Source organism: Hyla sarda, chromosome 1 (assembly GCF_029499605.1).
Source record: "Hyla sarda isolate aHylSar1 chromosome 1, aHylSar1.hap1, whole genome shotgun sequence".
Taxonomy (NCBI): Eukaryota; Metazoa; Chordata; class Amphibia; order Anura; family Hylidae; genus Hyla; species Hyla sarda.
Genome location: NC_079189.1, coordinates 437,598,613 through 437,626,054, shown reverse-complemented (window position 1 = coordinate 437,626,054; position 27,442 = coordinate 437,598,613).

The window sequence follows — 27,442 nt, the reverse complement described above, 5'->3', positions numbered from 1 at the left end:
TACCTATGGGGAAGGGGAGGGGGGGTTACTCTACATATACCAAAGGGGAGGGGGAGGAGTACTCTACATATACCTATGGGGGAGGGGGGGTTACTCTACATATACCTAAGGGGAGGGGGGGTTACTCTACATATACCAATGGGAAGAGGGGGGGTGTAGCTGCATATACATATGGGAAAGAGGGGGGTGTAATTGCATATACCTATGGGGAAGGGGAGGGGGGTTACTCTACATATACCTATGGGGAAGAGGGGGGGGGGTGTAGCTGCATATACATATGGGAAAGAGGGGGGTAACTGCATATACCTATGGGAAAGAGGGGTGTAACTGCATATACCTATGGGAAAGGGGGGGGGGTGTATCTGCATATACCTATGGGAAAGGTGGGGGATGTAGCTGCATATACATATGGGAAAGGGGGGGTGTAACTGCACATACCTATGGGAAAGGGGGGGTGTAACTGCATATACCTATGGGAAAAGGGGGGGGTGTAACTGCATATACCTATGGGAAAGAGGGGGGGTGTAACTGCATATACCTATGGGAAATAGGGGGGGGGGGTAACTCTGCCTATACCTATGGGGAAAGGGGAGGAAAGGGGGGGGGGTAACTACCTATACCAATGGGGAAGAGGGGGGTAACTCTGCCTATACCAATGGGGAAGAGAGGGGTAACTCTGCCTATACGAATTGGGAAGGGGGGGGGGATCTGCCTATACCTATGGGAAAAAAGGGGTTTAACTCTCCCTATACCTATGGGAAACGGGGGGAGTTTTTTTTTAAAACTCTGCCTATACCTATGGGGAAAGGGGGTGGGGGGACTCTGCTGCCTATACCTAAGGAGAAATGGGGGTTAACTCTGTTCCTATACCTATTGGGAAGGGGGTTTAACTCTGCTGCCTATACCTACAGGGAAGGGGGGCTACCTAACTTTATACCTGGATGCCTAACTACTTACCTTCATACCCAGCTACCTAACTATGTACATACCTGGCCTTCATACATGGCTGCCTAATTACCTAGCTAGCCCCCTACCTACCTAACTTATCACCTACCTACATATCTGGCTTCCTGATCTACCTACCTAGTTACCTATTTACCTGGCTACCTACCTACCTGCCCGTTTACTGTGCAGGGCACCAAGGAGGGCATTATTACAGTTTGTGGGCCTATAGATGGAAAGATTGTGTAGAGGAGGGGAGGGCACTGGAAAAATGCAGAGTCTGACATGTTTTTCCCGCAGATGTTAAGAGATCCACGGAGAAGAAAAGGAAAGAGGACGCCGCTGATCAGAAAATACGTAATTGTGAGTCCCAAAATTTAACTGCAATCACTTATATGGTATACACATCCTGTGTACAGCTGATATCTACCATATGGTCCTGTATATAATCACTTATACAGATCCTTTATTGTATACTGGTCTGTGTATAGTGGTTTTATTCAGTACAGTATGGCGGTATTATCCAGTTATTGTGTGGTGGTATATATTTACTCCTTGCATTCCAGTATTATTGGTCATGGAAATTTACCTTTGTTAAAGTGTTTCTTATATATATATATATATATATATATATATATATATATATATATAAATTTGAGTTTATTGTGTGTGGGATTTAGGTGGAATAGGGGCGTGACAGTAGATTGACGAGCTGCAGAGCATAGTAGGGGCCCTTGCTTTTTTTTGGTCCGTGGGCCCTGAGTGTTGTCAGTCCACTCCTGGGAGGGGGTGTAATTAAGGGGGGGGGGGTGGAGGGGGTAAATAAATGGGGGGGGGGTGCCAAACAAAGGGTCCGCCCCTGGTTACTGGCCCTCCCCAGCCTAAATAACGCCAGCCTGTTACCGCCTAGGCCCAGGAGCGCCATTTTGACGCTCCGGGCCTATTGGTACCGGCTCTTCCCGGAACCCCTGTGGCGGTGGGTACCAAGGTAATTATTGGGGTTAGCGCTAGCTGTTTTTGGGGCTAACGCTAAGCCCTGGCATAGTAATGGATTCCGTCTATAAGATGGCTTCCACTACTAAACCTTAAAATTCAATAAAAAAACATGGACACATTGAAGAAAAAATGTATTTAAAAAAACACTCCCCCACAGCCCTCGTTAACCATTTTATTGAAATAAAAAAAAAACACTGGTCATTGTCGTAATCCACTGAATCTGACGTAGTCCTCCGCATTCTCGTATCTGAAATGAGAAGAAAAGAAAAACAAGAAATATGGGTTAGTACATTTTTTTTGCTCTCCCCTGGGAAGAGCGCACATAAGGCAGCGTGTTCATAAACAGGGAGCCTCCAATTGTTGCTAAACTACAACTCCCTTCATGGGGTGCTGTAGTTAAAGGGTAGCTCCCACCATCCTATTTTTTTTTTCTGTCCCTGCCTATTGACAATCTTTCCCTAACCCCCTCCCTGCTTTTAATTTTTATTTTTACTATATTAAAAATAACTTTTTTTCTGCCTGGTAGTGTGCTCACTACCAGGCAGACTTCCCCAGCAGGCACCACGTCACTGATGCCTGCTGGGGGGGACTTCCGCCCTTAGTTCATCTACACAGGGGGCCTCCAGCTGTTTCACCACTACAACTCCCAGCTTGCCCTGACATCTATTGGCTGTCTGGGCGTGCTGGGAGTTGTAGTATTGAAACAGCTGGAGGCACCTTGTGTAGATAAATTATTAGCTAGTTACATGCGGCGCTGCAGCGCTAGCCCGTTCCCTCCGTTCCCCCCCTCCCCCGCGCCCCGCATACCCCGTTCCCTCCATCACAAACCCCCCTCCCGCATACCCCGTTCCCTCATTACACTTACTGCAGAGTCTGGCAGCGGGTATAAAAGTATATTAGAGATATGTTGTAGTACATAAGTACTACAACATATCAAAAAATAAAGTTGGTGACAGTGCCCATTTAAGCAACAGCTGGAGGCACACTGGTTGCAAAACACTTAGAGTTTGTTACTTAACTCAGTGTTTCCCAACCCTTGCACCTCCAGCTGTTGCAAAACTACAGCTCCCAGCATGTACGGTCTGTCAGTGCATGCTGGGAGTTATAGTTTTGCAACAGCTGGAGGCGCACAGGTAGGGAAACACTGAGTTAAGAAACAGACAATGTTTCCCAACCAGTGTGCCTCCAGTTGTTGCAAAACTACAACTCCCAGCATGCCCAGGCAGCCGAAGGGCATGCTGAGAGTTGTAGTTTTGCAACAACTGGAGGAGAACCGTTTGGAGACCACTGTGTAGTGGTGTCCAAACCGTAGCCATCCAGATGTTGCAAAACTACAACTCTCAGCGACAAAATCGAAGAAAAAACGCAATTTTTTAATTTTTATGGGCTTCTGTTTCTACGCAGTGCATATTTCGGTAAAAATTAAACCTTATCATTATTCTGTAGGTCCATACGGTTAAAATGATACCCTACTTATATAGGTTTGATTTTGTCGTACTTCTGGAAAAAATCATAACTACATGCAGGAAAATTTATACGTTTAAAAATGTCATTTTCTGACCCCTATAACTTTTTTATTTTTCCACTTACAGGGCAGTATGAGGACTAATTTTTTGCGACGTGATCTGAAATTTTTATCGGTACAATTTTTGTTTTGATCAGACTTTTTGATCACTTTTTATTCATTTTTTAATGGTATAAAAGGTGACCAAAAATGCGCTTTTTTGGACTTTGGAATTTGCGCGTACGCCATTGACCGTGCGGTTTAATTAATTATATATTTTTATAGTACGGACATTTACGCACGCGGTGATACCACATATGTTTATTTTTTTTTTTATTTACACTGTTTTATTTTTTTTATGGGAAAAGGGGGGTGATTCAAACTTTTATTTTTTTTAAACTTTTTTTTGTCAGTGTTATTGGTCCCATAGGGACCTATAACACTGTACACACTGATCTCCTATGCTGATCACTGGCGTGTATTAACACGCCTGTGATCAGTGTTATCGGCGCTTGACTGCTCCTGCCTGGATCTCAGGCACGGAGCAGTCATTCGTCGATCGGACACCAAGGAGGCAGGTAAGGGCCCTCCCGGTGTCCTGTAAGCTGTTCGGGACACCGCAATTTCACTGCGGCGGTCCCGAACAGCCCGACTGAGCAGCTGGGATACTTTCACTTTAGACGTGGCGGTCAGCTTTGATCGCCGCGTCTGAAGGGTTAATACAGGGCATCACCGCAATCGGTGATATCGACCCGATGTGACGCGGGGACACCGTGTGACCCCACAGCATATCGCGGGAGCCGGCAGAGGACGTAAATATACGTCTTGCGTCGTTAAGGACCGTAGCATTTTTTTTGCAAATCTGACAACTGTCACTTTAAGCATTAATAACTCGGGGATGCTTTTACTTTTCATTCTGATTCTGACATTGTTTTTTTCATGACATATTCTACTTATGTTAGTGGTATATCTTTGTCGATACTTGCATAATTTCTTGGTGAAAAATTCTGCATTTTTTTAACTTTGAAACTCTCTGCTTATAAGGAAAATGGACATCTCAAATAAATTATATATTGATTCACATATACGATATGTCTACTTTATGTTTGCATCATAAAGTTGACATGTTTTTACTACTGGAAGACATCAAAGGGCTTCAAAGTTCAGCAGCAATTTTTCACAAAATTTTCAAAATCAGAATTTTTCAGGGACCAGTTCAGTTTTGAAATGGATTTGAATGGCTTTCATATTAGAAATACCCCATAAATGACCCCATTATAAAAACCGCACCCCTCAAAATATTCAAAATGACATTCAGTAAGTGTTTTAACCCTTTAGGTGTTTCACAGGAATAGCAGCAAAGTGAAGGAGAAAATTCTAAATCTTCATTTTTTACACTCGCATTTTCATGTTCTTGTAGACCCAGTTTTTGAATTTTTACAAGGGGTAAAAGGAGAGAAATCCCCCCAAAATGTGTAACCCAATTTCTCTCGAGTAAGGAAATGCCTCATATGTGGATGTTAAGTGCTCTGTGGGTGCACTAGGGGGCTAAGAAGGGAAGGAGCGACAAAGGGATTTTGGAGAGTGAGTTTTTCTGAAATGGTTTTTGGGGGGCATGTCGCATTTAGGAAGCCCCTATGGTCCCAGAACAGCAAAAAAAAACCACATGGCATAATATTTTGGAAACTACACCCCTCAAGGAACGTAACAAGAGATACAGTGAGCCTTAACACCCCACAGGTGTTTGACAACTTTTCGTTAAAGTCGGTTGTGTAAATGAATTATTTTTTTCACTAAAATGCAGATTTTCCCCAAAATTTTTACATTTTTACAAGGGGTAATAGGAGAAAATGCCCCCCAAAATTGTAACTCCCATCTCTTCTGAGTATGTAAATACCCCATGTGTTGACATCAAGTGCACTGTGGGCGCACTACAATGCTCAGAAGAGAAAGAGTCACATTTGGCTTTTGGAAAGAAAATTTTGCTGAAATGGTTTTTGGAGGGCATGTCGCATTTAGGAAGCCCCTATAGTGCCAGAACAGAAAAAAAAACACACATGGCATACTAGTTTGGAAACTACACCCCTCAAGGAACGTAACAAGGGGTACAGTGATCCTTTACACCCCACAAGTGTTTGACGACTTTTCATTAAAGTCAGAAGTGTAAATTTATTTATTTTTATTACTAAAATGCTGGTTTTTCCCCAAATTTTACTTTTTTACAAGGGGTAATAGGCGAAAATGCCCCCCAAAAATTGTAATGCCATCTCATCTGTGTATGGAAATACCCCAAGTGTGGACATCAAGTGCACTGCGGGCACACTATAATGCTCAGAAGAGAAGGAGTCACATTTGGCTGAAATGGTTCAGCAAATTTTGCTGAAATGGTTTTTCGGGGGTATGTTCTATGGTGCCAGAACAGAAAAAAAAAAAAAAAAAAAAACACCTGGCATACTATTTTGGAAACTACAACCCTCAAGGAATGTAACAAGGGGAATAATGAGCCTTAACACCCCACAAGTGTTTGACGATTTTTCGTTAAAGTCAGATGTGTAAATACATTTTTTTAATTTTTCACTAAAATGCTGGTTTTCCCCCAAATTTTAAATTTTTACAAGGGGTAATAGGGAAAGAAAATTTAGTACTGCATGGAAGTGTGATACTCCCTGAAGTCCTTGCGTATACCCCTCTTGTGACACACTCTGCATTTTTTCTGGGCTTGTCCATTCATCGTCCAGTGTGGGGGACCTCACCTGGAAAGTGTTGGCCTGGGAAGAACCTTGGCACCTATATTTCCAGTTCCTTGGGAACTCCGGCCTCTTTCCTGGCCACCAAAGATCAGGACCTTTAGGACTTCTTCTTGGAACTGGAGGAATGTCCCTGTGTTGCCAGCGTACTGGGACAGTACAAAAGAGTTGTACATGTACCAAGTAGACCGTGCCTTTTTTGTACCATACCCGGGGGGCAGGGAAATGTGTGTGTGTTCAGTGCAAACTTTATATAACGGTGTGATAAAATATTACACACCATTATAAAAAAAAAAAATTTAAAATGTGCGGCGGACCCTTGAGGACCTATTAGGGGGTGGGGAATTTTTTTTTTAAACTTTTTTTTTTTTTTACTTTTAACTCCTACCTTTCCCTCACATACAAACTCACCCTGAGCTACATGTGGCCGGAGGCCACTTCTTCTGCACTGGGGGCACAGATCTGGTCAGAGGGGAAGTTCCTGGCTCCGTCTCTAAGCTCTGCCTGCTGACTGCACTTGGTGGGCTAAAAGAGCTGAGAGAAGGGGGCATTAACCCCTTCTCTGCCGGCTGCTATTGGTCTAACCAATAGCAGCTCATCTGGGGAGGTGACATCATCACCACCTCCCCATAGCAACAGGAGGTGATTGGCAGTGTATAGTATCACCGATCACCTTCTAATTCTGGGCCATCGGGTCACATGTGACCCGTATGACCGGAATCGCTGCACATCGGTTGTCACGGGATGCCTGCTGAATGATTTCTGCAGGCATCCTGGTCCGGTTCCCGCCCAGCGCGAGGTGGGGACCGGAATTCTCACGGGCGTACAGGTACGCCTGGTGTCCTTAACTACCTGTACGCCCTATGTCCTTAAGGGATTAACCTCTGCACCACCCAAAGGTATACCACTGGATCCTGGCACGGGGCAAATAATGACTCCGACACCAAGTTACGGAACAACGGCAGCTTTACTGAGGTAGACAGGTGTAATAGTCTTGACAGCTCATTTAGGCCCATGGAGGTGACCAGTGACTTAAGAGACTCTAGGGCTCGCTGGGACTTATAGTGGATTTGGACAATTTGCTGCAGGCCCACGCTGACTTGGTACAGACAGATGTTGAATGACATGACTAGACTGACTTGACAGGCTTCACCCCGTATCTAGCTTACCAGGTGTTGACGTTCACCTGTGGGGTAGTGGACTTGTGGATGCATGGCTGCTTGGTAGGCTTTAGGCCTCCTCAGGACACCAGACACTCTCTCTGGACTTCATTGTTCTGTATCTCAGCTAAGTAGGAACTGAAAGAGACTGAACTAGCTCCTCCCAGGGTTTATATGGGGGGAGACTCTGGAGGGGTCCCATAGGTCACTCTATAGGTCACTGGTACCTTCCTTGGTTACCACACATGACAACAATATTTAAAGGCACATAACAATATACAGTATACACATGACATTAGATAACATAGGTGCTTATTAACTATTCAGGGAACATAGATGAAAGGGGGGCCCAGGGTTCACTGAAATAGAGTCCACCTGACAGGGCAGCAATGGTACAGGGGTGCAACTCCTGTACTGGGCCACCACACAGCAATCACATGCACCATTTTGACTGTAGATGTTAGTCCACTCTGGGTGCATCCAACAGTATTCTCAGTATTCTATTCAATATTCTATTCAATATATGTCCTTATTGTAGTGTAAATGTTCATATTAGGATGTAGCGTTCTTTTTTCTGTAACAATCCAATATACAGCAGTCTGATATATAGCAATCCAATATATAGCAGGGTGGCAGCAAAAGTTTCCCAACTATATAGGTTAAGAATAGTTGTAAGTCACAAATAACAGAGGTGCACTGCATCGCTCACTCTTTGCTGGATCCTACAGTAGTATGTTGTTTCCTCTCCTGCTATTGTTTGAATGCGCAGCTCCAGCCTCCATACATGGCTCCAGTCTGCTGGCCGTCCGGTTGTGCTGGCGAACTGTCAGAGATGCGGATGATGTATTGGGATCCCATTAGAGTGAATGCTCCTGTGGTGCGATCATGCACCTCCTGGTGGGTGCGCGGGTCCAGCGGGTGTGCGTTTCAGTCAGGCAAAATGTTCCTCTAAAAAGTGTTCCTCTAAATCGTGCACGGCTAGCTCGTGCAAGTTCAGCCGAACCTCACAGTAGACGTATTCAGATAGTTTAATGAATGTTAGCTGCAGTGTCCTTATGGCCAGAGCACGCGCTCTTGGTTTTGGCACAGACAGAGGATAATTCTTTAATCTTATTACATCAGATAGACAGCTCTTTTGGAAATAAAATATGGTAGTCAATCTAAAAAATAGGCTAAATGGGAAGAAAAGAGGTCAACGACCTTGAAAATGGGACATCAACCGTAGCGCAGACTTCTGAATGGGTTGATGCATGCATTTAATTATAAATAAAAAATATAATAAGGACAAAAATGAAACAGAATAAAAATTGCTTGTGGGAAGCATCATAAATCTACAGTGGCTCCTTAGTATATGGATATAGCTGTATCACACGACAAATGATCATTAAAGAACTGTATACAGAGTAAAGCATGGCGGTAGGGCGCTTATGTCATCCAATCAACTTTTTGGCCCCTAAAGGGTTACTACTGGGCTTTACAACGATCAGTGATGTCCGACATTAGCCACCATAACCATCCTACTATGATGCACGCTCAGCTTCTGAGCACCCATCATAGAAGTGGAGTCCTTAAGGTGTTTTTGTATAAAGCAACACCAAAGCACAATTCCCAGGAAGTAAGGCATATGCGAGGTCTGCAAGAGGCCTAGTAGTCAGATCAGTAGAATTCAGCTGAAGGCCCGGTATAAGAGTGCACTCCATGCACAGCAGTATCTGTTGGCATGACCTTGGAAAAAACTACTTAAAAAGGGGGAAGGGAAAAAGGGAGGAAGGAAAAGAAAGGGGGGGGGGGGGGGTCAGATATCCCCGGATATCCCTGATTGCCCAATGGGAGGCCCCCTAGCTAGGCCATATATATTGTAGGGGGGGGGGGGAGGAGTTATTTTGTTCTGTCTAGCTCTAGGCTAGTGTGAAATGCAGAGCTCAGTGTGAGCTGCAATTTTTAGAGGAGTCAGCAGGGGTGTGAGGTGATTCAAGGGAAGCCTAAAGAAAATATTCAAACGAGTGACCACGCCATTCTGCAAGTGTTCCCCGCCCCAGGAGGAGTTGGAAATTCCTAGCTGTGGGCACAGGAGCCGGTGAGTCGACAGACCACACAGTGCTAGTCTGGGATAGATACAATAGAAAGCCTCAGGCAGCTGGATCCCAATGGCTAGATCATACCCTGGCAGAGTAGCTTTAATTGGACACTATCAGAACCCTAGTCAGCATGGGAGGCCTCAGAATTGAGTCTAAAGTCTGCAACAAGTAAAGCCAAGAAGGTGTAAAGCACTACAAGTCCCAGAAAGTCAACTCTGCATCTCTTTTGCTCTTATCTGAGCTGTGAGGACTGTAACAACTACTCCTGAGAGCAAATCTTTAACATCTAAAGTGGGGAACTCAGGGAGCCAGAGCAGAGAGACCCATCATAGTGAAGGTATAATTAACCCCTTAAGGACGCAGGACGTAAATGTACGTCCTGGTGCGGTGGTACTTAACGCACCAGGACGTACATTTACGTCCTGTACATAACCGCGGACATCGTAGCGATGCCCGAGTCATGCGCATCTGATCCTGGCTGCTGATCGTAGCCAGGGACCCGCCGGCAATGGCCGACGCCCGCGATCTCGCGGGCGTCCGCCATTAACCCCTCAGGTGCCGGGATCAATACAGATCCCGGCATCTGCGGCAGTGCGCGATTTAAATGAACGATCGGGTCGCCCGCAGCGCTGCTGCGGGGATCCGATCATTCAGAACGCCGCACGGAGGTCCCCTCACCTTCCTCCTTCCGGCTCCCGGCGTCTTCTGCTCTGGTCTGAGATCGAGCAGACCAGAACAGAAGATAGCCGATAACACTGATCTGTTCTATGTCCTATACATAGAACAGATCAGTATTAGCAATCATGGTATTGCTATGAATAGTTCCCTATGGGGACTATTCAAGTGTAAAAAAAAATGTAAAAGTAAAAAAAAAGTGAAAAATCCCCTCCCCCAATAAAAAAGTAAAACGTCCGTTTTTTCCTATTTTACCCCCAAAAAGCGTAAAAAATAAATTTTATAGACATATTTGGTATCGCCGCGTGCATAAATGTCCAAAATATTAAAATAAAATGTTAATGATCCCGTACGGTGAACGGCGTGAACGTAAAAAAAAAAAGTCCAAAATTGCTACTTTTTTAATACATTTTATTAAAAAAAAAATTATAAAAAATGTATTAAAAGTTTTTTATATGCAAATGTGGTATCAAAAAAAAAGTACAGATCATGGCGCAAAAAATGAGCCCTCATACCGCCGCTTATACGGAAAAATAAAAAAGTTAGAGGTCATCAAAATAAAGGGATTATAAACGTACTAATTTGGTTAAAAAGTTTGTGATTTTTTTTAAGCACAACAATAATTTAAAAGTATGTAATAATGGGTATCATTTTAATCGTATTGACCCTCAGAATAAAGAACACACGTCACTTTTACCGTAAATTGTACGGCGTGAAAACGAAACCTTCCAAAATTAGCAAAATTGCGTTTTTCTTTTTAATTTCCCCACAAAAATAGTGTTTTTTTGGTTGCGCCATACATTTTATGATATAATGAGTTATGTCATTACAAAGGACAACTGGTCGTGCAAAAAACAAGCCCTCATACTAGTCTGTGGATGAAAATATAAAAGAGTTATGATTTTTAGAAGGCGAGGAGGAAAAATTAAAACGTAAAAATTAAATTGTCTGAGTCCTTAAGGCCAAAATGGGCTGAGTCCTTAAGGGGTTAAGGACCCGGGCTTTTTCCGTTCTTTCATTTTCAATTTTTCCTCCTTAACTTTAAAAAATCATAACTCTTTAAAATTTTCACCAAATTCTATATGATGGCTTATTTTTTGCGTCACTAATTCTACTTTGTAATGACATTAGTCATTTTACCCAAAAATCTACGGTAACGGGAAAAAAAATCAATGTGTGACAAAATTGATGAAAAAACACTATTTTGTAAGTTTTGGGGGCTTCCGTTTTTACGCAGTTAATTTTTCGGCAAAAATTACACCTTATCTTTATTCTGTAGGTCCATACGGTTAAAATTATACCCTTCTTATATAGGTTTGATTTTGTATTACTTCAGAAAAAAATCATGAATACATGCAGGAAAATTTATATGTTTAAAATGGTCATCTTCTGACCCCTATAACTTTTTTATTTTTCTGTGTTCAGTACGGTATGAGGGCTCATTTTTTGCGCCGTGATCTGAAGTTTTTAGCGGTACCATTTTTGTTCTGATCAGACTTTTTGATCACTTTTTATAAAGTGGTATAAAGAGTGATCAAAAATGCTCTATTTTGGACTTTGGAATTTTTTCGCGCGTACGCCATTGAACATGCGGTTTAAAAAGCAGTATATTTTTAGAATTTGGACATTTCCGCACGCGGCGATACCACATAAGTTTATTTTTATTTACACTGTGTTTTTTTTATTCTTGGAAATGCCGGTGCATTGCCGTGGAATGAGATTTGCCATAGAATGAGATGGTCCGCCTCCATCACATCCTATTGGCTCTCTCTTGTCACGTGACATATTTAAACGTCACGCATCGATGCGCACAGCAGTGTCAGTTTGGCTATCACAGGGAGAGGATCTCCTCTCTCTGTGATAGCTGAAGCTGCACGGAGCTCTCATGGCCTCTGTGGCCCGACAGAAGTTCACACGTACGCAGCTCATACGGCTGCCTCATATACATTTACTGTTGATCCACAGCTCTATCGGGATCCAGATGCCGCTGTCATCAGTGTGCCTCCCCCCGAGCGCCCCACGCCCGCAGCTGTACTCCCCGTCCCGTTAACGCTCAGGGAGCGGGGAACAGAAAGTAGAGCATCGGGCGCAGGTTAAGTTATTCGCGTAGTGCTGCGCATGCGCAGTACTACTTTACCTGTGCCCGATGCTCTATTTTCTGTTCCCCGCTCCCTGAGCGTTAACGGGATGGGGAGTAGAGCTGCGGGGGATGGGGAGTAGAGCTGCGGGGGATGGGGAGTAGAGCTGCGGGGGACGGGGAGTAGAGCTGCGGGGGACGGGGAGTAGAGCTGCGGGGGACGGGGAGTAGAGCTGCGGGGGACGGGGAGTAGAGCTGCGGGGGACGGGGAGTACAGCTGCGGGGGACGGGGAGTACAGCTGCGGGGGACGGGGAGTAGAGCTGCGGGGGACGGGGAGTAGAGCTGTGGGCGTGGGGCGCTCGTGGGGACGCACACTGATGACAGCGCCATCGGGCATAGGGATCCCGATAGCGCTGTGGATGTAATAATAGAGTAAATGTATATGAGGTAGCCGTATGAGCTGCGTACATGTGTGAACTTCTGTCGGGCCACAGAGGCCATGAGAGCTCCGTACAGCTTCAGCTATCACAGGGTGAGGAGATCCTCTCCCTGTGATAGCCAAACTAACACTGCTGTGCGCATCGATGCGTGACGTTTAAATATGTCACGTGACAAGAGAGAGCCAATAGAATGTGATGGAGGCGGACCATCTCATTCTATGGCAAATCTCATTCCACGGCAATGCACCGGGTGATTCAAACTTTTATTAGGGGAAGGGATAATTGAAAGGCTTAATGATTTTATTACACTTTTCTTATGCAATATTATAGCTCCTATAGGGGGCTATAACATTGCATTAACTGATCTTTTACACTGATTGATCCATCTCCATAGGAATGGATCAATCAGTGTTTTTGGCGATTGAATGCTCAAGCCTGGATCTCAGGCTTGAAGCATTCATTCGGCGATCAGACAGAGCAGGAGAATGTAAGAAGACCTCCTCCTGTGCTACAGCTGTTCGGGATGCCGTGATTATACCGCGGCGATCCCAAACAGCTCCCTGAGCTAGCCGGGCACTTTTACTTTCGTTTTTAGCCGCGCGGCTCAGCTTTGAGCGTGCGGCTAAAGGGTTAATAGCGCGCAGCACCGCGATCAGTGGCGGGTCCTGGCTTCACTATGACGCCGGGCCCACCGCGATATTATACGGGGCCACCGTGTAACCCCTCGTTATATCGCAGGATCGGGACCCAGGACGTACCCATACGTCCTGGGTCCTTAAGAGGTTAAAGAAAGAAAGTAAAAATTTATAAAAACGCAATATTTGTCCCCCACTGGGTATGAGATATATCATGAAGGAATAAAATGTTGAGTCCTATCCAGTGGGAAAAAGGGTGCGAAAATAGGTAGTGACAAAGTGTCTGGCCTGAAGATAAGAGAAGAGGGGAGAATGTTAAGACAGGTAGCGAAGATTTGCTAATGAGGTCCAAGAAGTGCAACAGTGTACCAACTCCCTTTGCAAGCCAATGTTGAAAGACCGGATCCAGACAGCCATTTTGGAAACAGGATTTCCCTACTGAGAAGACCAGTGATAATTTGGAGATTTTAACCATTTCAAAAGGTTGGCTCTACCTGATAGGCCATCGGAAAGGTCTCCAATGATTTAACATAATGTTTATGATTTAGTAAATGGCATCAGGTGATCTCACATATCTCTGTATGTTATCTTTGTATTCCAGGATTTATTATATTTGACTATGCTACAGAGGCTGTAAAGTTAGTGTAGCTCATAAGATAGTGTCTGTACCGGTGGATGATGGTCTTGCAATTCTTATGTGATCTTTGCCCTGATCTTTATTTTTAACAGCATACAAAATGAATGCTGTGTCAGGTTTTCCCAGGTTGCAGTGCATCCTGAGACATTACATCACCAGGTGATGAAACAAGCCTGTCTTTGGGTGGAGCAACCACTGGGTGGGAGGGAGATCATTCTGCAGGGAATTGCAATTTTGCAACAGTTGAAGGCACCCTGGTTAGAAAACACTGGTCTATTGCATGGAAAGGAGGTCAGGTGTGTTTCAATGGGTGGGGTGGCTGATGTGTGGGAGGAAGAAAAGTGATTTCACAATTACAAACAAGGAATCATGGGAGGGAGGGAACTCCAACAGGAAATAGCCATTTTACAATTGGATTGCCACAGCGTTATAGTGGACTTATTTAGCTCCAAGGCATGTCCATTACTGTCTGGCAGGTAAGTACTAAAATCACCTTATGGTGGATAACCCCTTTAAAGTATAACCTCCTGTTGTAAAGGGTCTCTTTTCTTGTAAGCCAGCTAAAAAGGCAGGTAGTAATTGTCTGTGACTGAAAATGCACCAAAGGCAGTATTTCTACAGCCTTATGCACCAAATTTTGATGCCAGGGTACAGAGGGAAACCCTCAATATATCTGAGTAAGGGGGCAATGGATAACTTAAAAAGGAAAAGGAATGGGGAGACAGTAGCTGCCACAGCTTTCCGAATGTTTTTGACAATAATAATTCTGTAAAAAATGTTGCAAAGCATCCAAGAGCACAGTAGGCAAGATAGTCTGGAGGCGCAATGCTAATATTTTAGAGATCAATTTGTAGTCAAGGTTAAGAAAGGCTATCGGCCCGGTAAGACTGAGGTAGTGTGGGGTCTTTGTTTGCTTTGAATAATAGTATAGTGCGAGCTTCTGCAAAGGTTGGGATGGTAATAAGGTATTTGTAGGTGTGGTAGCCCAGTACAGAAGGTGCCCTTCTGTACCCCGGCCAGTCCTATCGGGCAGACTCAGTCAATGTTCCCTGGCCCCACACTCCTCAGAACTCTCTCTACCATCTTAAATTGTGTATGCGTTAATGTAATGTTATATAATGTATTAATATGTTATTGTGCATTTAAATCTTTGTTGCTAAGGGCTATGTTACCAAGGGGAGGTATGCAAGGTGAACCAGTTGACTTTTCTGGCCAATGGGATCTCTAAATTGCTCCCAGACCTAGCTGGTAGGAGCTAGCCTAGTCCAGTGCATGCTGAGGAGCAGTGAAGTGAAGAGCTGAGGAGTTTGTCTGTGTGATCCAGAGGGAGGCCTGATTCCTAGTCCTGCAACCACGCTTCTACTGCAAGTTAACCCCTACAGGTGAAAGTGAAAGCCTGGCGGTAAGCACAAATACAGGGGAGAAGTCTAGCCAAGATAGTCAAGTGTCATTTACTAAAGTCAGCATGGGTTGCATAAGTTAGTCCAAGTCCACTACAAGTCCCAGTAAGCCAATAAGCTTCCTAAAGTTCACCGTGCATCTCCTTGGGCCTGAATTGAGTTGTAAAGACTTTAACACCTTGTCTGCCTAAATAAAAAGTAGTTGTTCCGTAACCTTGCATGGGAGTGATAATTTGCCCCGCACCTGGCCAAGGAATCATCGGCTATACCTCGGGTAATGAATTAGGTAAACTACGCCCTGGTGTCACGAACACAAAAGGTTAATACCATCTGCCTTACCAACACCCTCACCACATAGGCTAGGTTTTAAAGGTTAGTATAGTATGGGGTCAGTTCCAGAGAAAATAGTTTATAATATTCAGCAGTCAGGCCCTGATGCAATAGCAATAGTCTTGTTCTAGGAATTGTTTTTGGTCTCTTGTGTGATTAGGAAGAGGGGCAGAAAGTAGCAGATAGGTGACATGTCTGTGGGACAGACACCATAGACATCCTCATAATATTGAGTAAGGATATCCGAGCTCTCTGCCTCAGAGTCTGTTAGATCAACAGTGCACTGTTAATGGAGCTATGCATCCAGTCCAAGTTTAACTAAGAGAGGCATTATGATGTTAGAAATCTCTTGGGCAACCGAGAGGGCAGGAGAACGGTTAACTGACCCTGGGACAGGTGGGCTGCCTGGGTGAGACATGGGGCAGCCCAGAGGGACAAACAAGTCCAGATCAGAGGGAGGCAAGGAGGATGAAAAGACACGTAACACTAGGGTCACTGGTGCAGTAGTAGGCCTCCTAGGAAAAGTGTGAGCTGGTTGCCGGTTGGGCCAGGACTGACAAGATTTAGGCGCACCCCTTTTCTTGGAATTGGTAACTGATATTTGTTCAGAGACTTGTCCATGATATTAACAGACAGGAGCAGGTGGGATGTGGACAGTGACTGTTCAGTAGTCCCCAGGGAAGCACTGGCATAATCCATGATCTTCTGAGAAGCCGTAGGTAGGAATCAGGAGAGCATGTAGCGCCCCACTTTCCAACAGCATGTTCAGAACATTAGAAGAGTAAAGAAAGTAACAAACAACAAGAAAGAAATTAAGAAGCACAGTCCCGAAGTTCCAAAAAATGTCACTAGGTGGCAGCAACATATCAGCAGCAAAATTCAAGGGCAGTTCACCACCAGGAAAAACTTTGTAACATCAATGCAGATTAAAGACAGAAACAATATGTGGCAAGTCCAGCAGAGCAGCAGGAAGCTGTGGTTTGAAGCAGATGAATCCAGGTGTGGAAGGTGCAAAGAAAGCACTAACATTGTTTATCTTGTTTTTCCACAGCAGAAAGCCTAATATTTTTTTTTATGCTTTTGGAGATCAGAAAATAGCTAATCCAGTTTCACAAAAACATAGTGAGACTATATATGTATATATGTATTCACACATACATATTAAATCAACGTAGCCAGAAACCATTAGCCATTATTGCTCTAATTCATTTTCGCCTTGACTATTGTAACTCTATTCTAATAGGCCTTCCCTTCTCTAAACTCTCCCGTCTCCAGTCCATTCTAAATGCTGCGCCCAGACTCATCTTATTCTCCAGCTGTTACACTTATGCCTCCCTGTGTCAGTCACTACACTGGATGCCCGTTCAATCTAGAATAGAGTTCAAAATCCTTACACCTACCCACAAAGCTCTCCACAGTGCTGCACCTCCCAACATCTACTCCTTCATCTCTGTCTACCATCCTACACATACTCTCCTCCTTTAAGACTTTGCTCATGCTGCACCAGTTCTCTGAATACAGTACCCCGAATTCTCAGACTTATACTCAACATCCTCAGTTTTTAAAATGCCCTAAAGACACATTTCATGCAGGCCTATAACATTCCCTAATTGGTCTCCCCTACTATTACTTTGCCTTCTTTTGAAACCTCTAGGTCATTGAGAAAAAGACCATATTTAGCAGTCTTTCCCTACGCTCTCTACACCTTAGACATTCAGAGATTAGCTAGTGACTGGTTCACCCTCCTCTATGTAACCGCCTACATATATATATGTACAATGCTCAAAAAAATAAAGGGAACACTAAGATAACACGAGTTTGTAGGTATAAACCGCTCACTTCCTTCGGGTGTCACTGCATCACCTGTGCACAGACACGCCGGTCCCACCCTCGGCTATGTGCACTATTAGAATTTACCCAGGATATCCCGAGTGCTGGACAACCTTCTTTCTACTAAGATAACACATCCTAGATCTGAATGAATGAACTAATCATATGAAATACTTTCATCTTTACATAGTTGAATGTGCTGACAACAAAATCACACAAAAATTATCAATGGAAATCAAATTTATCAACCCATGGAGGTCTGGATATGGAGTCACACTCAAAATCAAAGTGGAAAACCGCACTACAGGCTGATCCAATGTTGATGTAATGTCCTTAAAACAAGTCAAAATGTGGCTCAGTAGTGTGTGTGGTCTCCACGTGCCCATATGACCTCCCTACAACACCTGGGCATGCTCCTGATGAATTGGTGGATGGTCTCCTGAGGGATGTCCTCCCAGACCTGGACTAAAGCATCCGCCAACTCCTGGACAGTCTGTGGTGCAACGTGGCGTTGGTGGATGGAGCGAGACATGATGTCCCAGATGGGCTCAATCGGATTAAAGTCTGGGGAACGGGCGGGCCAGTCCATAGCATCAATGCCTTCCTCTTGCAGGAACTGCTGATACACTCCAGCCACATGAAGTCTAGCATTGTCTTGCATTAGGAGGAATCCAGGGCCAACCACACCAGCATATGGTCTCACAAGGGGTCTGAGGTTCTCATCTCTGTACCTAATGGCAGTCAGGCTACCTCTGGCAAGCACATGGAGGGCTTTGCGGCCCCAAAGAAATGCCACCCCACACCATTACTGACTCACCTGTCAAATCGGTCATGCTAGAGGATGTTGCAGGCAGCAGAACGTTCTCCACAGTGTCTCCAGACTCTGTCACTTGTGCTCAGTGTGAATCTGCTTTCATCTGTGAAGAGCAAAGGGCGCCAGTGGCGAATTTGCCAATCTTGGTGTTCTCTGGTAAATGCTAAACGTCCTGCATGGTGTTGGGCTGTAAGCACAACCCCTACCTGTGGACGTTGGGCCCTCATACCACCCATATGGAGTCTGTTTCTGACCGTTTGAGTGGACACATTCACATTTGTGGCCTGCTGGGGGTCATTTTGCAGGGCTATGGCAGTGCTCCTCCTGCTCCTCCTTGCACAAAGGTGGAGGTAGCGGTCCTGCTGCTGGGTTGTTGCCCTCCTATGGCCTCCTCCATGTCTCCTTATGTACTGGCCTGTCTCCTGGAAGCGCCTCTATTCTGTGGACACTACGCTGACAGAGACAGCAAACCATCTTGCCACAGCTTGCGTTGATGGGCCATCCTGGATGAGCTGCACTACCTGAGCCACATGTGTGGGTTGTAGACTCCGTCTCATGCTATCACTAGAGTGAACGCACCGCCAGCATTCAAAAGTGACCAAAACATCAGCCAGGAAGCATAGGAACTGAGAAGTGGTCTGTGGTCCCCACCTGCAGAACCACCCCTTTATTGGGGGTGTCTTGCTAATTGCCTATCGTTTCCACCTGTTGTCTGCTCCACTTGCACAACAGCATGTGGAATTGATTGTCAATTAGTGATGAGCGGCATAGGCCATATTCGAATTCGCAATATTTTGCTAATACATGGATGAATATTCGTCATATATTTGCAAAATTTGCATATTTGTTATATTCGCTTTATTTTTTTCTATGCGCATATGCGAAAATTTGTGCGCATATGCGAACATCACTGCGCATATGCGAATTTTCGCGAATATTGAGCTGTCCCTTCTATAATGGTATAGGGAACTAATGGGCTAGTGCATTAAAGTGGTATTCCAGGAAAATACTTATTTTTTTTTATATCAACTGGCTCCAGAAAGTTAAACAGATTTGTAAATTACTTCTATAAAAAAAATCCTAATCCTTTCAATAATTATCAGCTGCTGAAGTTGAGTTGTTGTTTTGTGTCTGGCAACAGTGCTCTCTGCTGACATCTCTGCTTGTCTCGGGAACAGCACAGATTAGAAGAGGTTTGCTATGGGGATTTGCTTCTAAACTGGGCAGTTTAAGGAATGGGGCAGCAAGCGATATTTAATGCTGCCCTTCCTAGTGGGTGCCAAACTGCATCACAGTTTGGAGACCACTGTTACAGTGGTGCCCAAACGGTAGCCCTCCAGATGTTGCCAAACTACAACTCTCAGCATGCCTAGACTGCCCAGACATGCTGGGAGTTGTAGTTCTGTAACATCTGTCCCTTCAGATTTTGCAATTTTCATGAAATTTTTGAAAATTGCTGCTCTATTGTGAAGCCCTCTATTTTTTTCAAAAGGTAAAAATATGTCCATTTTATGATTCCAACATAAAGTTGACATATTGTATTTGTGAATAAAAATAAAATGTATTTGGAATATCCATTTTCCTTACAAGTAGAGAGCTTCAAAGTTAGAAAAATGCTAAATTTTCAAAATTTTTATGAAATTTTGTTATTTTTCACCAAAAAAGGATGCAAGTAATGCCGAAAATTTACCACCAAAATAAAGTAGAATATGTCCCGAAAAAACAATCTTAGAATCAGAATATTCGGTAAAAGTGTTTTCGAGTTATTAATGCGTAAAGCGACGGTGGTCAGAATGGCGAAAAAGGGCTTAGTCCTTAAGGTGAAAAAGGGCTGTGTCCTTAACCCCTTAAGGACTGAGCCCTTTTTCACCTTAAGGACTCGGCCATTTTTTGCAAATCTGACCACTGTCACTTTAAACATTAATAACTCTGGAATGCTTTTAGTTATCATTCTGATTCCGAGATAGTTTTTTCGTGACATATTCTACTTTAACATAGTGGTAAAATTTTGCATTTTTCTAACTTTGAAGCTCTCTGCTTGTAAAGAAAATGGATATTCAAAATATATTTTTTGGGGGTTCACAATATGTCTACTTTATGTTTGCATCATAAAATTTATGAGTTTTTACTTTTGGAAGACACCAGAGGGCTTCAAAGTTCAGCAGCAATTTTCCAATTTTTCACAAAATTTTGAAACTCGCTTTTTTTCAGGGACCAGTTCAGGTTTGAAGTGGATTTGAAGGGTCTTCATATTAGAAATACACCATAAATTACCCCATTATAAAAACTGCACCCCCCAAAGTATAAAAAATGACATTCAGTCAGCGTTTTAACCCTTTAGGGGTTTCACAGGACTAGCAGCAAAGTGAAGGAGAAAATTCACAATCTTCATTTTTTACACTTGCATGTTCTTGTAGACCCAATTTTTGAATTTTTGCAAGGGGTAAAAAAGAGAAAATTTTTACTTGTATTTGAAACCCAATTTCTCTCGAGTAAGCACATACCTCATATGTCTATGTTAATTGTTCGGCGGGCGCAGTAGAGGGCTCAGAAGGGAAGGAGCGACAAATGGTTTTTGGGGGGCATGTCACCTTTAGGAAGCCCCTAAGGTGCCAGAACAGCAAAAAACCCCACATGGCATACCATTTTGGAAACTAGACCCCTCGGGGAACATAACAAGGGGTAAAGTAAACCTTAATACCCCACAGGTGATTCACGACTTTTGCATATGTAAAAAAATAATCATTTTTTACCTAAAATGCTTGGTTTCCCAAAAGTTTTACATTTTTAAAAAGAGTAATAGCAGAAAATACCCCCCAAAATTTGAAGCCCAATTTCTCCCGATTCAGAAAACACCCCATATGGGGGTGAAAAGTGCTCTGCTGGCGCACTACAGGTCTCAGAAGAGAAGGAGTCACATTTGGCTTTTTTGAAGGAAATTTTGCTCTGGGGGCATGCCGCATTTAGGAAGCAAAATTTTTTTTTTACCTAAAATGCTTCTTTTCCCAAAAATTTTACATTTTTAAAAAGGGTAAAAGCAGAAAATAACCCCCAAAATTTGTAACACAATTTCTCCCGGGTACGGCGATACCCCATATGTGACCCTAAACTGTTGCCTTGAAATACGACAGGGCTCCAAAGTGAGAGTGCCATGCGCATTTGAGGCCTAAATTAGGGATTGAATAGGGGTGGACATAGGGGAATTCTACGCCAGTGATTCCCAAACAGGGTGCCTCCAGCTGTTGGAACACTCCCTGCATGCCTGGACAGTCAGTGGCTGTCTGGTAATACTGGGAGTAGTTGTTTTGCAACAGCTGGAGGCTCCGTTTTGGAAACCGTGGCGTACCAGACGTTTTTCATTTTTATTGAGGAGGGGAGGGGGGCTGTGTAGGGGTATGTTTATATGTAGTGTTTTTTACTTTTTATTTTATTTTTTGTAAGTGTAGTGTAGTGTTTTTAGGATACAGTCGCACGGGCGGGGGTTCACAGTAGTTTCTCGCTGGCAGTTTGAGCTGCGGCAGAAAATTTGCCGCAGCTCAAACTTGCAGCCCGATACTTACTGTAAACCTCCGCCCATGTGAGTGTACCCTGTACATTCACATGGGGGGGGGGGGGGGGGGACATCCAGCTGTTGCAAAACTACAACTCCCAGCATGCGCTGACAGACTGTACATGCTGAGAGTTTTAGTTTTGCAACAGCTGTAGGCACACTGGTTATGTATCACTGAGTTTGTGACCTTACTCAGTGTTTCAAAACCAGTGTGCCTCCAGCTGTTGCAAAACTACAACTCCCAGCATGTACGGTGCATGGTGTAAGGTGACTGCTGGGAGTTGTAGTTTGCAACAGCTGGAGGCACACCGGTTGTGAAACACTGAGTTAGGTAAAAAAAAAACTGAGTTCCACAACCAGTGTGCCTTCAGCTGTTGCAAAAGTACAACTCTCAGCAGCCACCGACAGCCAATGGGCATGCTGGGAGTTGTAGTTATGCAACCAGCAGATGCACCACTACAACTGCCAGCATGCACTTTAGCTGTCTGTTCAAGCTGGGAGTTGTAGTTATACAACAGCTGAAGGTACACTTTTCCATAGAAAAAATGTGCCTCCAGCTGTTGAAAAACCATAAGTCCCAGCATGCCCATAAGGGAATGCTGGGAGTTGTGGTGGTCTGCCTCCTGCTGTTGCATAACTACAGCTCCCAGCATGCCCTTTTTGCATGCTGGGAGCTGTTGCTAAGCAACAGCAGAAGGCTGTCACTCACCTCCTACTGCTGCTCCGTCGCAGGACAGTCCTTCGCCGCAGCCGTCGCTCCTGGGGCCCCGATCCCAACAGGGGCCCAGCACCCGGGGTCTTCTTCCCGCACCCGCTCACGTCCTCCGGAAGAGGGGCGGAGCGGGTGCGGTAGTGACACCCGCAGCAGGCGCCCTGATTGGTCGGCCAGTAAACCGGCCGACGAATCAGGGCGATCGTGAGGTGGCAACAGTGCCACCTCACCCCTGCTTGCTCTGACGGCCCCTGGAGACCCGATTGACCCGGAATCGCCGCAGATCGCTGGACTGAATTGTCCAGCGATCTGCGGCCATCGCCGACATGGGGGGGCATAATGACCCCCCTGGGCGATATGTTGGGATGCCTGCTGAATGATTTCAGCAGGCATCCGGCTCCGGTCCCCAACCGGCTTGCGGCGGGGACCAGAATTCCCACGGGATACGCCCTGCGTCCTTAAGGACTCGGAATGCAGGGTGTATCCATACGCCCTGCGTCCTTAAGAGATAAAGGGGTTAATAGAAGTAATTTATAAATCTGTTTAACTTTCTAAAGCCAGTTGATATATAAAAAAAAAGTTTTTTCCTAGATAACCCCTTTAACTTTGTGATTTTTTGCCCGTTGAAACCAATAGGCCCATTGTGGTCTATGGGGATCTCACAGGATATAAAACTGTAAGATAAGCAGGAGGGTCTCAGCAGTACAGTGGATGGGAGACCATGCGGTGGTTCAAGTCCTGGGGTGGGACGAAGTGTTACAGTGTTGTGGTTAAACTTTACTTTCCTGGAAAAGCTGCTGAGTTGCCCATGGTAACCAATCAGATTGCTTCTTTCATTTTGTAGAGGCCTTGTGAAAAATGAAAGAAGCGATCTGATTGGTTGCTATAGGCAACTCAGCAGCCTTTCCTGGAGCCAATGGCTGTCTGGGCATGCTGGAAGTTGTAGTTTTGCAACAGGTTGGAGACCTCTGCTAGCCCATTAGTTTCCTATACCATTAACCCCTTAAGGACCTAGCCAATTTTCACTGTAGGACCCGGCCATTTTTTGATCATCTGACCACTGTCACTTTAAGCATTAAAACTCTGGGATGCTTTTACCCTTTATTCTAATTCCGAGAGATTGTTTTTTCATGATATATTCTACTTTATGTTGGTGGTAACATTTTGTCGATAAAATTGAAAATTTGGAATTTTTTTTTTTACTTTGAAGCTCTCTGCTAATAAGAAAAATCAATATTCCAAATAAATTATATATTGATTCTCATATACAATATGTCTACTCATATACAATAAGTTGACATGTTTTTACTTTTGGAAGACATCAGAGGGCTTCAAAGTTCAGCAGCAATTTTCCAATTTTTCACAACATTTTCAAAATTGAAATTTTTCAGGGACCACTTCAGTTTTGAAGTGGATTTGAAGGGCTTTCATATTAGAAATACCCCATAAATGACCCCATTATAAAAACTGCACCCCTCAAAGTATTCAAAATGACATTTAAAAGGTTTGTTAACCCTTTAGGTGTTTCACAGGAATAGCAGCAAATTGAAGGAGAAAATTCAAAATCTTAATTTTTTACACTGGCATGTTCTTGTAGACCCAGTTATTGCATTTTTACAAGGGGTAAAAGGAGAGAAATCTTCCTAAAATGTGTAACCCAATTTCTCCAGAGTAAGAAAATACCTCATATGTGTATGTCAAGGGTTCGGTGGGCGCAGTAGAGGGCTCAGAAGGGAAGGAGCGACAGTGGGATTTTGGTTGAGTGAGTTTTTCTGATATGGTTTTTGGGGGGGCATGTCACATTTAGGAAGCCCCTATCGTGCCAGAACAGCAAAAAAAAAAAAACACATGGCGTACTATTTTGGAAACTACACCCCTCAAGGCTCATAACAAGGGGTCCAGTGAGCCTTAACAACCCACAGGTGTTTGACGACTTTTCGTTAAATTTGGATGTGTAAATGATTCTTATTTTTTTCACTAAAATGCTAGTTTGCCCTCAAAATTTTTTTTTTACAAGGGATAATAGGACAAAATGCCCCCCAAAATTTGTAACCCCATCTCTTCTGAGTATGGAAATACCCCATGTGTGGACATCAAGTGCTCTGCTGGCGCACTACAATGCTCAGAGGAGAAGGAGTCACATTTGGCTTTTGAAAAGCAAATTTTGCATAAATGGTTTTTGGGGAACATGTCACATCTAAGAAGCCCCTATGGTGCCAGAACAGCAGAAAAAAAACCACATGGCATGCTATTTTGTAAACTACACCCCTCAAGGCACGTAACAAGTGGTCCAGTGAGCCTTAACACCCCACAGGTGTTTGATTACTTTTTGTTAAAGTTGGATGTGTAAATGATTTTTTTTCCCACTACAATGCTAGTTTTCCCTCAAATTATTTTTTTTACAAGGGATAATAGGACAATATGCCCCCCAAAATTTGTAACCCCATCTCTTCTGAGTATGGAAATACCCCATGTGTGGACGTCAAGTGCTCTGCTGGCGAACTACAATGCTCAGAAAAGAAGGAGCACCATTGAGCTTTTGGAAAAAAAAATTGTTTGGAATGGAAGTCAGGGGCCATGTGCGTTTACAAAGTCCCCCGTGCTGCCAGAACAGTGGACCCCCCACATGTGACCCTATTTTGGAAACTACACCCCTCACAGAATTTAATAAGGGGTGCAGTGAGTATTTACACCCCACTGGCATTTGACAGATCTTTGGAACAGTGGGCTGTGCAAATGAAAAATAACATTTTTCATTTTCACGGACCACTGTTCCAAAAATCTGTCAGACACCTGTGGGGCGTAAATGCTTACTGTACCCCTTATTACATTACTTGAGGGTTGTAGTTTCCAAAATGGGGTCACATGTGAGGGGGGGGGGGGGGGGGTCCATTGTTCTGGCATTATGGGGGCTTTGCAAACACACGTGGCCTTCAATTCCGGACAAATTTTCTCTTCAAAAGCCCAATGTTCTTACTCAGAAGAAATGGGGTTACAAATTTTGGGGGGCTTTTTTTTCCTATTTTCCCTTGTGAAAATGAAAAATTTAGGGTAACACCAGCATTTTAGTGAAAAAATTTTTTTTTTCATTTTTCCATTCAACTTTGAAGAACTTTCATTAAACACCTGTGGGGTCTTAAGGCTCACTATACCCCTTGTTACATTCCGTGAGGGGTGTAGTTTCCAAAATGGGGTGACATGTGGGTATTTCCTTTTTTGCGTTTATGGCAGAACCGCTGTAAAATCCGCCACCCCTGTGCAAATCACCAATTTAGGCCTCAAATGTACATAGTGCACTCTCACTCCTGAGCATTGTTGTGAGCCCACAGAGCATTTTTGGGGTCTTTTTTTCCTTTTAACGCTTGTGAAAATAAAAAGTATGGGGCAACACCAGCATGTTAGTGTAAAATGTTTTACTTTTTTACACTAACAAGCTGGTGTAGCCCCAACTTTTCCTTTTCATAAGGGGTAAAAGAAGAAAAAGCCCCCCTAAAATTTGTAGTGCAATTCCTCCTGAGTACAGAAATACCCCATATGTGGCCCTAAACTGTTTCCTTGAAATACGACAGGGCTCCGAAGTGAGAGAGCTCCATGCGCATTTGAGGACTAAGTTAGGGATTGCATAGGGGTGGACATATAAAGATAAATCTCCCCCATTGAGTTTTATATATACAGATGACCACATTATGTACATACCTGCTATAACGAGCGGCGCCCCGGCCGGACATACCGTCCGTGAGCGCATCTTCCCCCGTGTGTCAGCTCCCGGCGGGGCTGGGATTCGCATTGCCTTGCGCCTTAGAGAAAGCAGTCCTTGTAATTCCTTGCCTTGCACAAGACCTTTGTATTCCGTGACCCGACCGTGTTTCTAGCCGCCAGCCTATTGACCTTCTGCTACCCTACTGACTACGTTCCTGTGCCGCCTCCCCTGACCTCTTGCCTGCCTGACTACATCCTGCCTATTCCTTTGGTACCTCGCTTCTCCTCAGCCGCCTGAGTTGTCGATTCGTGCCAGGGGTAGCGAACTGGGTGTCTCCTGCCGCAGCAAGTCCAACCCGCCTTGCGGCGGGCTCTAGTGAAAACCAGCGGCACCTTAGACTCCGCTCCCTGGCACTGCCCGCGTCATCTGCCACACAGGTCCAGCGGATCCACTATATCACCTGTTCCAGACTACCGTGGTATTACGGATCTACTACTCCCTGGGTACCTGCAGTCTGTGGTGAGTCTTACAGTAAGATCCGGCCATGGATCCCGCTGAGGTACCCCTGCCTAAGGATTCGTATCTCTCCTCCTAACGCTCCGTCAGTCGCAGCAGTTGGCCCATCAGGTGCAGCAATTAAATCAACTGTCTGCCATGGTGCAGCTACTTCTGTCTATGCAGCAGCAGCAGCTCCTGCAGTTCATTCAGCTTCAAAGCTTCGTCTTCCCCTTCCCACAAAGTTTGACGGAGATCCTAAGCAGTGTAGAGGCCTTGTGATGCAGAGCTCCTTGCACCTGGAGCTCATGGCGGATCAGTTTCCTACGGAGCGTGCTATGGTGGCCTTTGTGATCCGCCTCTTGTCTGGGAAGGCCCTGACCTGGGCTACTCCGCTCTGGGATCGTAGCGATCCAATTACATCCAATCTATCGGTTTTCCTGGCTGAATTTCGCAGTGTTTTTGAACAACCCGCACGTGTCTCCTCTGCCGAGTCGGCTCTTCTTAACCTAAGTCAAGGGACTTCCTCCGTGGGAGACTATGCAGTCCAGTTTCTTATCCTTGCTTCAAAATTGGCATGGAACGACGAGGCCTTGTGTGCTATTTTAAAAAAAGGACTTTCTAGTAGTATAAAGGACGCTCTTGCTGCACGAGATTCTCCTTCTAAGCTGTGTGAGCTGATCCATTTGACCGCACAAATTGATGTGCGTTTTTCCAAA